Consider the following 12500-nt stretch of genomic DNA (forward strand, 5'->3'; position numbering starts at 1 on the left):
CTTATAGTATCTTTTCACAAACTAGACAGGTGTCTGTCATGTGAACCCCTCTTTTTCCCGCGCTTATGTGCCGATCCTTCCACGTGAACCAACTTCCAGATGAAACAATGTATCATATCTTCTCACAAACTAGACAGGTGTCTGTCATGTGAACCCCTCTCTTTCCTGCGCTTTTGTGCCTGTCCCCCACGTGAACCACACCTTCCAGAATAATTAATGTATCATTTTCACACAGACCCCTCTATATATAGCTTGATGTTTGCCTTGCACTCCTTTTACTCGGAGCACAATGAGTAGGCGACTGACCAAGAGGTTCTCTGTGGAAGAGGTTCTCGTCCAGCTTTTTGGACACGATGAAGAGGGCACTGAAATAGATCCAGAGATAGAGGAGGATGTCTCCGAAGTGGAAGACAACACTGATTTGGATCCAAACTATGAGGAGACTGCCCAGTCAACAGATGGAGAGGGAGAGGCACCTGAAGAACAGGCACCTAAAGAGAGTTTCCAGTCCAAGAGTGGAGACTTGCTCTGGTCTTCATCCCCCCGGGACAGAGGAAGTAGAGCTAGAGTGGAAAATGTCATAAAGATGACGCCAGGGCCAACACGATATGCAATATCTCGTGTCGATGACATCAAGTCCAGCTTCCAACTCTTTTTACCAGAGTCCATTGAGGGAATTATACTCGAAATGACAAACCTGGAAGGGAAGCGTGTGTTTGGGGACACCTGGAAAGAAATTGACCTGGTAGAACTCCAAGCCTACATAGGTCTGTTGATTTTAGGAGGCCTCTGCCAGTCTGGTCAGGAGTGTGCAAGCCCCAGCTCTCCCTCAACAAGGACATGGGCAGAAAAGGAAGCGTTGTGAGCTATGTGCACCTAGAGACAACAAAACAAGCCTGAGATGCTGCAAATGTGATGCCTTTGTTTGCAAGGCCCACTCTGACCTGAGTGTCACATGCCAGTCATGTGCATGAATACACACACACACACACATTCCTGTATGGGCATCAAGGTGAGGTCCGAGCGACAGCACTATGGATGTGAGGACCACCATTTCTACTATGCTTAAAGGAAGAAAAAAAAAACATTTGCACACAAGATGGCGCCCTGACACCAGTTACCACTTCAGCTTCTTAAAAAATTATGTTTGAAAAACTCAGTGTAAAATCTGTATCACCATTGACGTGAGGACCTTCTCGTTAGGGAACTTTTGGTTTCAATTGTGGCTAAAACAGTTTAACTACTGTCTTTCTTTGCTGTACTTTAATGTTTAGACTAAGATTAATATTAATACAGTCTGAAAAGAGGAGTAAATTTAAGATAAAATATGATGATCCAAATAAATAAAAAAATGAAATCGGAACTAATGTTAGAAAATTTAAATCAACATTTAAAAAAGCCAATAAAGCTGCAAATTCAAACATTGACTGTAATCATTTTATTGAATATTTTCTAAATTCCCACATGAGGGTCAGAGGTGTGGTGAGAAGTGGGTGTCAGACACTGGACAAGTCACCAGTCCATCACAGAGACAACCTTTCCCTCTCACAATCACACTTACAGTCAATTATGTCAACATTTCAACATTTAACCTGCATGTTTTTAAATTGTTGAAGGAAAAAAAACTCACACGGAGAACATGCAAACTCCCGCAGGAAGACCTGATACATATATATATATATATGTACGTATATATGTATGTATATATATGTATATATATATATGTCTTATGAACATAATTGGCTCAAACAGCCTAAATGCACAAATTTGCTCTCTTTGCATCTCATGCAGGCTTCCTTCCCAGGAACTCTGCGTTTTTCAATGAAATTAAGCAAATGCTTACGAACTGCAGTTTTCTCTGCTTCACTCCATGCCCTCCTCACTACTTTGGGTAGTTCTGTAATAGACAGAAGATGAAGATATAAACAGTCTGGACTGTAAATGCTTTTTCTTTTGGTTTAAAACAACTTGCCTGTTTCTTTCATTTGTTTTGTGTTTTCCTTCTTCTTTGAAGGACTTTGGGTATGACTAGATGTTGGACTTTGGTCTATAACAGGAACAGATGAATGCAGCTGTTAATCAATGAAATCACACAAATAGTCAGTAATACAGACCATAGTCAGGAGTCAAATGTCGGCACAGGGCGGCCATCTTGCCACTGTCAGCTCACTCACCCATACATGGACTTTTTAAATAACCATAACATGTGTTGTAGTGGTGCATGGACTTTTTAAAGAACCGTAACATGTGTTGTAGTGGTGCATGGACTTTTTAAAGAACCATAACATGTGTTGTAGTGGTGCATGGACTTTTTAAAGAACCATAACATGTGTTATAGAGGTACATGGACTTTTTAAATGACCGTAACATGTGTTGTAGAGGTACATGGACTTTTTAAAGAACCATAACATGTGTCCATGTACCTCTATAACACATGTTATGGGTGAGCGAGCTGACTCTGGCAAGATGGTCGCCCTTGTGCCGAAATTCCACTCCACTGGCCAGCAGTGCAGACGAAACATCTACCCTTTATTATGTAGATCTCTGGTCAGAATAGTCAGGGTCATGTGTATTTCATTTGGCTACTCGTGTTCAAATTTCAGAGAATAAAACAAACAAACTCCCATAACTTACAATTATCTGTATGTCCATCCAACCCTAACCCACTGCAGGGGGTAGGTCTCTTTCTAGGGTGGAAGAGTTCAGGACCTTGGTCTGAAAATCAAACAAAACAAAAAGATTACAGATAAGAAACCACAAAAAAATACACTACTGCACTACATTACTTGTGAACACAAAACAGTGATGTCATAGCCCCGCCTTTCTCTCTGCTGTCATTCACTGTCTTGTGTTGTGATGGTTTGACAGTGTTACCAAATAATGTTAATTAATTAACTAAAGTCAGTCTGAAAAGACACAGAGATCACAAGGACACGTCCTTGTCCACACTTCAGACACAGAGTGATGATTGAAGATGAACAGTGAAACTGAATTGTAATATAAGGCCTAATCAAAACCTTAACTTTTTACTTAAATATCTTACAGAAGCCCACAATCCTCATGTGGAGGATAAAGTGGTAGGAACTGGGTGGATGGAGGGTCTGTATGTGAGTGTGTGTGTGTGTGGTCACAGTCTCCCTTACATAGTTCTTATAGATTTCCTGATTAAAACACACAAAACTCACCATCATCATCATCATCATCCTCAGGGCAGGGGGCATGTCTCTTTTTAGAGATGAGGTTAGAGCTTTTGTCTGAAAAAAAAAAAAACAAAGATATTTTATTAATCTGTGGAGTAAGTGAAGTCAAAGTATGTTTGTCAAGTTCACAGGAAATGACCTCTTGCTTTCACAGACTTCTTTCTTTTCTTCTGAGAAGGTTTCTGACTGAAACTCAGGTTCTCATCTACAACAGAAACACATAAAAATCCATAAACACACATCAGTGGAGGTTCATGTGTAAACATTATTAAACAATTGTTGAAAAAATAATGAATAATAAAGATATTGGGACATAAAGAAAGATATTGTACACAAATAAGACCTGTTTTTAAAATAATAATTATAAACAATAATAACAATGATAATTATGACAAGTAATTCATACACTTAAGAGAAAAGTATCACTCCTGAAGTTTTTTTTTATATATAAAATCCATGAAAACAAACAACTCACCATCATCCTCACTTTTTAAAGAACCATAACATGTGTTGTAGTGGTGCATGGACTTTTTAAATGACCATAACATGTGTTGTAGAGGTGCATGGACTTTTTAAATGACCATAACATGTGTTGTAGTGGCACATGGACTTTTTAAATGACCGTAACATGTGTTGTAGAGGTACATGGACTTTTTAAATAACCATAACATGTGTTGTAGAGGTACATGGACTTTTTAAATAACCATAACATGTGTTGTAGTGGCACATGGACTTTTTAAATGACCGTAACATGTGTTGTAGAGGTACATGGACTTTTTAAATAACCATAACATGTGTTGTAGTGGTGCATGGACTTTTTAAAGAACCGTAACATGTGTTGTAGAGGTACATGGACTTTTTAAATAACCATAACATGTGTTGTAGAGGTACATGGACTTTTTAAATGACCATAACATGTGTTGTAGAGGTGCATGGACTTTTTTAAATGACCATAACATGTGTTGTAGAGGTGCATGGACTTTTTAAAGAACCATAACATGTGTTGTAGTGGTGCATGGACTTTTTAAATGACCTTAACATGTGTTGTAGAGGTGCATGGACTTTTTAAAGAACCATAACATGTGTTGTAGAGGTGCATGGACTTTTTAAATGACCATAACATGTGTTGTAGTGGCACATGGACTTTTTAAATGACCGTAACATGTGTTGTAGAGGTACATGGACTTTTTAAATAACCATAACATGTGTTGTAGTGGTGCATGGACTTTTTAAAGAACCGTAACATGTGTTGCAGTGGTGCATGGACTTTTTAAAGAACCGTAACATGTGTTGTAGTGGTGCATGGACTTTTTAAAGAACCATAAGATGTGTTGTAGAGGTGCATGGACTTTTTAAATGACCATAACATGTGTTGTAGTGGCACATGGACTTTTTAAATGACCGTAACATGTGTTGTAGAGGTACATGGACTTTTTAAATAACCATAACATGTGTTGTAGTGGTGCATGGACTTTTTTAAGAACCGTAACATGTGTTGTAGTGGTGCATGGACTTTTTAAAGAACCGTAACATGTGTTGTAGTGGTGCATGGACTTTTTAAAGAACCATAACATGTGTTGTAGTGGTGCATGGACTTTTTAAATGACCATAACATGTGTTGTAGAGGTACATGGACTTTTTAAATGACCGTAACATGTGTTGTAGAGGTACATGGACTTTTTAAATGACCGTAACATGTGTTGTAGAGGTACATGGACTTTTTAAAGAACCATAACATGTGTTGTAGTGGTGCATGGACTTTTTAAAGAACCGTAACATGTGTTGCAGTGGTGCATGGACTTTTTAAAGAACCGTAACATGTGTTGTAGTGGTGCATGGACTTTTTAAAGAACCATAAGATGTGTTGTAGAGGTGCATGGACTTTTTAAATGACCATAACATGTGTTGTAGTGGCACATGGACTTTTTAAAGAACCATAACATGTGTTATAGAGGTACATGGACTTTTTAAAGAACCATAACATGTGTTGTAGTGGTGCATGGACTTTTTAAAGAACCATAACATGTGTTATAGAGGTACATGGACTTTTTAAAGAACCATAACATGTGTTATAGAGGTACATGGACTTTTTAAATGACCGTAACATGTGTTGTAGAGGTACATGGACTTTTTAAAGAACCATAACATGTGTCCATGTACCTCTATAACACATGTTATGGGTGAGCGAGCTGACTCTGGCAAGATGGTCGCCCTTGTGCCGAAATTCCACTCCACTGGCCAGCAGTGCAGACGAAACATCTACCCTTTATTATGTAGATCTCTGGTCAGAATAGTCAGGGTCATGTGTATTTCATTTGGCTACTCGTGTTCAAATTTCAGAGAATAAAACAAACAAACTCCCATAACTTACAATTATCTGTATGTCCATCCAACCCTAACCCACTGCAGGGGGTAGGTCTCTTTCTAGGGTGGAAGAGTTCAGGACCTTGGTCTGAAAATCAAACAAAACAAAAAGATTACAGATAAGAAACCACAAAAAAATACACTACTGCACTACATTACTTGTGAACACAAAACAGTGATGTCATAGCCCCGCCTTTCTCTCTGCTGTCATTCACTGTCTTGTGTTGTGATGGTTTGACAGTGTTACCAAATAATGTTAATTAATTAACTAAAGTCAGTCTGAAAAGACACAGAGATCACAAGGACACGTCCTTGTCCACACTTCAGACACAGAGTGATGATTGAAGATGAACAGTGAAACTGAATTGTAATATAAGGCCTAATCAAAACCTTAACTTTTTACTTAAATATCTTACAGAAGCCCACAATCCTCATGTGGAGGATAAAGTGGTAGGAACTGGGTGGATGGAGGGTCTGTATGTGAGTGTGTGTGTGTGTGGTCACAGTCTCCCTTACATAGTTCTTATAGATTTCCTGATTAAAACACACAAAACTCACCATCATCATCATCATCATCCTCAGGGCAGGGGGCATGTCTCTTTTTAGAGATGAGGTTAGAGCTTTTGTCTGAAAAAAAAAAAACAAAGATATTTTATTAATCTGTGGAGTAAGTGAAGTCAAAGTATGTTTGTCAAGTTCACAGGAAATGACCTCTTGCTTTCACAGACTTCTTTCTTTTCTTCTGAGAAGGTTTCTGACTGAAACTCAGGTTCTCATCTACAACAGAAACACATAAAAATCCATAAACACACATCAGTGGAGGTTCATGTGTAAACATTATTAAACAATTGTTGAAAAAATAATGAATAATAAAGATATTGGGACATAAAGAAAGATATTGTACACAAATAAGACCTGTTTTTAAAATAATAATTATAAACAATAATAACAATGATAATTATGACAAGTAATTCATACACTTAAGAGAAAAGTATCACTCCTGAAGTTTTTTTTTATATATAAAATCCATGAAAACAAACAACTCACCATCATCCTCACTTTTTAAAGAACCATAACATGTGTTGTAGTGGTGCATGGACTTTTTAAATGACCATAACATGTGTTGTAGAGGTGCATGGACTTTTTAAATGACCATAACATGTGTTGTAGTGGCACATGGACTTTTTAAATGACCGTAACATGTGTTGTAGAGGTACATGGACTTTTTAAATAACCATAACATGTGTTGTAGAGGTACATGGACTTTTTAAATAACCATAACATGTGTTGTAGTGGCACATGGACTTTTTAAATGACCGTAACATGTGTTGTAGAGGTACATGGACTTTTTAAATAACCATAACATGTGTTGTAGTGGTGCATGGACTTTTTAAAGAACCGTAACATGTGTTGTAGAGGTACATGGACTTTTTAAATAACCATAACATGTGTTGTAGAGGTACATGGACTTTTTAAATGACCATAACATGTGTTGTAGAGGTGCATGGACTTTTTTAAATGACCATAACATGTGTTGTAGAGGTGCATGGACTTTTTAAAGAACCATAACATGTGTTGTAGTGGTGCATGGACTTTTTAAATGACCATAACATGTGTTGTAGAGGTGCATGGACTTTTTAAATGACCATAACATGTGTTGTAGTGGCACATGGACTTTTTAAATGACCGTAACATGTGTTGTAGAGGTACATGGACTTTTTAAATAACCATAACATGTGTTGTAGTGGCACATGGACTTTTTAAATGACCGTAACATGTGTTGTAGAGGTACATGGACTTTTTAAATAACCATAACATGTGTTGTAGTGGTGCATGGACTTTTTAAAGAACCGTAACATGTGTTGTAGAGGTACATGGACTTTTTAAATGACCATAACATGTGTTGTAGAGGTGCATGGACTTTTTTAAATGACCATAACATGTGTTGTAGAGGTGCATGGACTTTTTAAAGAACCATAACATGTGTTGTAGTGGTGCATGGACTTTTTAAATGACCATAACATGTGTTGTAGAGGTGCATGGACTTTTTAAATGACCATAACATGTGTTGTAGTGGCACATGGACTTTTTAAATGACCGTAACATGTGTTGTAGAGGTACATGGACTTTTTAAAGAACCATAACATGTGTTGTAGTGGTGCATGGACTTTTTAAAGAACCGTAACATGTGTTGCAGTGGTGCATGGACTTTTTAAAGAACCGTAACATGTGTTGTAGTGGTGCATGGACTTTTTAAAGAACCATAATATGTGTTGTAGAGGTGCATGGACTTTTTAAATGATCATAACATGTGTTGTAGTGGCACATGGACTTTTTAAAGAACCATAACATGTGTTATAGAGGTACATGGACTTTTTAAAGAACCATAACATGTGTTGTAGTGGTGCATGGACTTTTTAAAGAACCATAACATGTGTTATAGAGGTACATGGACTTTTTAAAGAACCATAACATGTGTTATAGAGGTACATGGACTTTTTAAATGACCGTAACATGTGTTGTAGAGGTACATGGACTTTTTAAAGAACCATAACATGTGTCCATGTACCTCTATAACACATGTTATGGGTGAGCGAGCTGACTCTGGCAAGATGGTCGCCCTTGTGCCGAAATTCCACTCCACTGGCCAGCAGTGCAGACGAAACATCTACCCTTTATTATGTAGATCTCTGGTCAGAATAGTCAGGGTCATGTGTATTTCATTTGGCTACTCGTGTTCAAATTTCAGAGAATAAAACAAACAAACTCCCATAACTTACAATTATCTGTATGTCCATCCAACCCTAACCCACTGCAGGGGGTAGGTCTCTTTCTAGGGTGGAAGAGTTCAGGACCTTGGTCTGAAAATCAAACAAAACAAAAAGATTACAGATAAGAAACCACAAAAAAATACACTACTGCACTACATTACTTGTGAACACAAAACAGTGATGTCATAGCCCCGCCTTTCTCTCTGCTGTCATTCACTGTCTTGTGTTGTGATGGTTTGACAGTGTTACCAAATAATGTTAATTAATTAACTAAAGTCAGTCTGAAAAGACACAGAGATCACAAGGACACGTCCTTGTCCACACTTCAGACACAGAGTGATGATTGAAGATGAACAGTGAAACTGAATTGTAATATAAGGCCTAATCAAAACCTTAACTTTTTACTTAAATATCTTACAGAAGCCCACAATCCTCATGTGGAGGATAAAGTGGTAGGAACTGGGTGGATGGAGGGTCTGTATGTGAGTGTGTGTGTGTGTGGTCACAGTCTCCCTTACATAGTTCTTATAGATTTCCTGATTAAAACACACAAAACTCACCATCATCATCATCATCATCCTCAGGGCAGGGGGCATGTCTCTTTTTAGAGATGAGGTTAGAGCTTTTGTCTGAAAAAAAAAAAACAAAGATATTTTATTAATCTGTGGAGTAAGTGAAGTCAAAGTATGTTTGTCAAGTTCACAGGAAATGACCTCTTGCTTTCACAGACTTCTTTCTTTTCTTCTGAGAAGGTTTCTGACTGAAACTCAGGTTCTGATCTACAACAGAAACACATAAAAATCCATAAACACACATCAGTGGAGGTTCATGTGTAAACATTATTAAACAATTGTTGAAAAAATAATGAATAATAAAGATATTGGGACATAAAGAAAGATATTGTACACAAATAAGACCTGTTTTTAAAATAATAATTATAAACAATAATAACAATGATAATTATGACAAGTAATTCATACACTTAAGAGAAAAGTATCACTCCTGAAGTTTTTTTTTTTATATAAAATCCATGAAAACAAACAACTCACCATCATCCTCACTGCAGGGGGCAGGGGAACAGAGGTCACGACCTTTATCTGACAAAACAAACAAACCCACAGACATTATTCCGTATGTGTGTGAAAGGAATTCACTGTATGTGAGAAAAACAACTGAAAATAGTAAAAACATTTCATTTGTAACTCAGACATTATTCTTACATTTGACAAGCAAATATTATAACCTTTAATACACTTTTTGAAAGTGAATGAATGAATTGCTGAAGCTCTAACAGAGACAAGATAAAAATAGAGTGAGTTTTTAGTTTTTCAAACCTTACCTTCATCCTCTTCATCTGTTTCTATCGGAGAGGTCACATGACTCTGTGTCGGTGTGGGACTTTCACCTGAGAAAAAGCCAACAGTCAAATATTAATACAGAGTATTTTAAAGAAACAATTCTGTACAGGTAGAAATATGTAGTTTGTGTATTTATCAAACTAGTGTCCAGCTATAGGTGTTGACAAAAAACAACAACACAGACAGCTGTTACACAACAACATGGTGTGTACATAAAAACAACAGTGTGTGTACATACATACCAGACACAGAGGGATGGAGTGTGTTAAAGTTCCTCCCTGTTAAGGTGCTACTGCCTTGTTCCATAGCAAACAAAAGCTTGCTAATCTTTGCTATCTGAAAGGTTTTGTCAGTCTGTCTGTAAAAGTCCCGGTGAACTCTGATGTCATGACCCATGAACCGAGCAACTTGTTCCAGCTCTTGTTCGTCAAGATCCAGGAGCTGGCAAAGTGTGGCCACCTGTTTTCTTAGTTTAGTTGACCTGAGGAGCTCAGGGTTTTCTGCTTTGCTCTCCTCTGCATATTTCCGCAGACAGTCGCAGCCACGTATGTTCGTCAGCACACCAGCTCTGGCAAAGAGGTAGGGATTTTCAATGGGAACACCAGCTTCATCTCTCCATTTCAACAACACTTGGATTGACTCCATCATCCTGTGTGTGAAAAAAACAGGAACCTTCTTCCCTCTTTTTCCTCGGACCTCGATGCGAGTCAGCTGTTTGCTCAGTTCCTTCTCTAAAGGAGACAGAGTGCTGTAAATGTCCTCATTGATAGGATTAGTGTTGACTTTTTTGTAGGCTTCGAGAGTCAAGCGCGATGCTTCTCCTTCACGACGCTTATTAAAAACAATCAGCTGTGCCAGAATGCTCTCATTTAACACCTTGTATGCAGTCAAACTCAGCTGCTGCTCCAGTTCAGCTCTGGCTTTGTCTTCCACCATCCTGAGATGATCTCTAAGTGCCATGACATTTTTTGTGAGGTGAATGTCATCGGGTTTGTTCCACCTCTTCTCCTGCATGCTCTGGTGAGCAGATACCGCAACATGAGTTTTCCAATTTTTTTCCAACAGCTCCAAAAACTTTTTTGCCTTTTTTTCTGCCAGGTCATCATCGTTCATGAGACTTTGCCCAATCAACACCTCCACTGCTCCTTTCAGGCAGAATCCCACTCTCACTGCTGTTGAGGGTTTCCCATATTCATTTTTGCTTGGACTGAATTCTGTTAATTTCTTGGCTGCATTGACCACAAGCAGAAATTTCTTGGGGACACATATGTCTTCCAAAGTCCTCACAGTACTGTCCATAGCTTTGGCAGTCAACATGAATCTACCAAGCTCCCTCATTCTTTGAGATATATAGTTGTGCTTGGACTTCACACGACCATGTTTTGCATACAGTGATTCCCCATAGTTGCAGATCAATGAATCGCCCCTGATGTGGAAGGACACGTCATCCTGTCTCATTTTATTAATAATAGCCTGACATCCACTAGATGAAGCCATTATAGGAAGCAGGCGTGCTGAAACACTCTGTACTGCCCCTCTGGTCTTTCTCTTGTTGTCTGTCTCACTGCTGGTTTTAAGTTTACATGATCCCTGGTGTCTCCACAAATCAGTCCTAGAAAACATGCCGTAGCAGAATTTACAAGGCAAATAGTGCCATGCAGATGTTTTATGAGACGGCTGCTTTACAGTTACTATCTGTCCTTTGCCTTCAGCCAGGACCCTCACATTGTGCTTAAAATCTCCTTTCCTTCTAATTTGTTCTAAAAGAACTTTTCTTTGTGGTGACTTTGATGCAAAGCTGAATGCATGTGCCACATCCTTTACCTCCATATGCTTCCTCTGCAAGTGCCTCGCCATCTTGTTATTTGGCTGATGGCAATACAAACAATAATGTTTTTTGTCCCATGATCTTTTGTTGTCTTTTCTTTTTGTACATGTCTTAACAGTCACATTAACACTAACTTCAGTTTTGGTTGTCTTTGTTTTCTTATTTTGCCCCTTCACATACGTTCTTAGGTTCTTTTTTTTTCTGATTGTGAACTTGCCTTTGAGTGGATCTTCTTCCTGATCATCATCATCCTGATCTTCCTCATGGTCATCATCCTGATCTTCCTCATGGTCACCATCCTGATCTTCCTCATGAGCTTCTTCCTGGTCATCATCTTGTCCTTCTTCCCAGTCATCATCCTGATCATCTTTCTGATCCTCTTCTTGATCTTCATCCTGATCTTCCTCATAGCCATCATCCTGATCTTCCTCCTGTCCTTCTTTTTGATCTTCTTCTTTATTAAAATCTGGGTCATCATCCTGATCCCCACCCTGATCTTCTTCAGCCAATATTGTACTTGTAGATTTGGGCTCATCAGTGTCAAAGTCCGTGTCCACGTTTTCAACCACATCACTGGGTGTAGATTCATAATATTTGGGATCATAGTCAGGGTCCCTCACGTAACAGTCCACATCTGACCCCTCACTGGACATGTCAGGGGATGAGACCAGCTGCAAGTAAAACACAATCATGAGCATCTTCACTGAGCAGCTGGACCATCATTAACTCGTTAGTGACCTTGTTACCATGTCAGTCATCAGTCTAAACATTAGAAATCTTTGTTTTAAAAACACAAACATTCCAGAACATCAGTCACACTTTTCACATCTGGCAAAGCTACAGATCTTAATAATAATTAGCCTTTAACATAAAGTTAGCAAAAGCAATAATAAATATAATAATACACCATAGCAATAATTCATCCAGCACACCAACTATTGTATCATTAATAACAGGGATATCACATACTGTAAGTAAC

The sequence above is a fragment of the Solea solea genome, unplaced genomic scaffold, assembly GCF_958295425.1.
Source record: "Solea solea unplaced genomic scaffold, fSolSol10.1 scaffold_41, whole genome shotgun sequence".
In the NCBI taxonomy this organism is placed as follows: Eukaryota; Metazoa; Chordata; class Actinopteri; order Pleuronectiformes; family Soleidae; genus Solea; species Solea solea.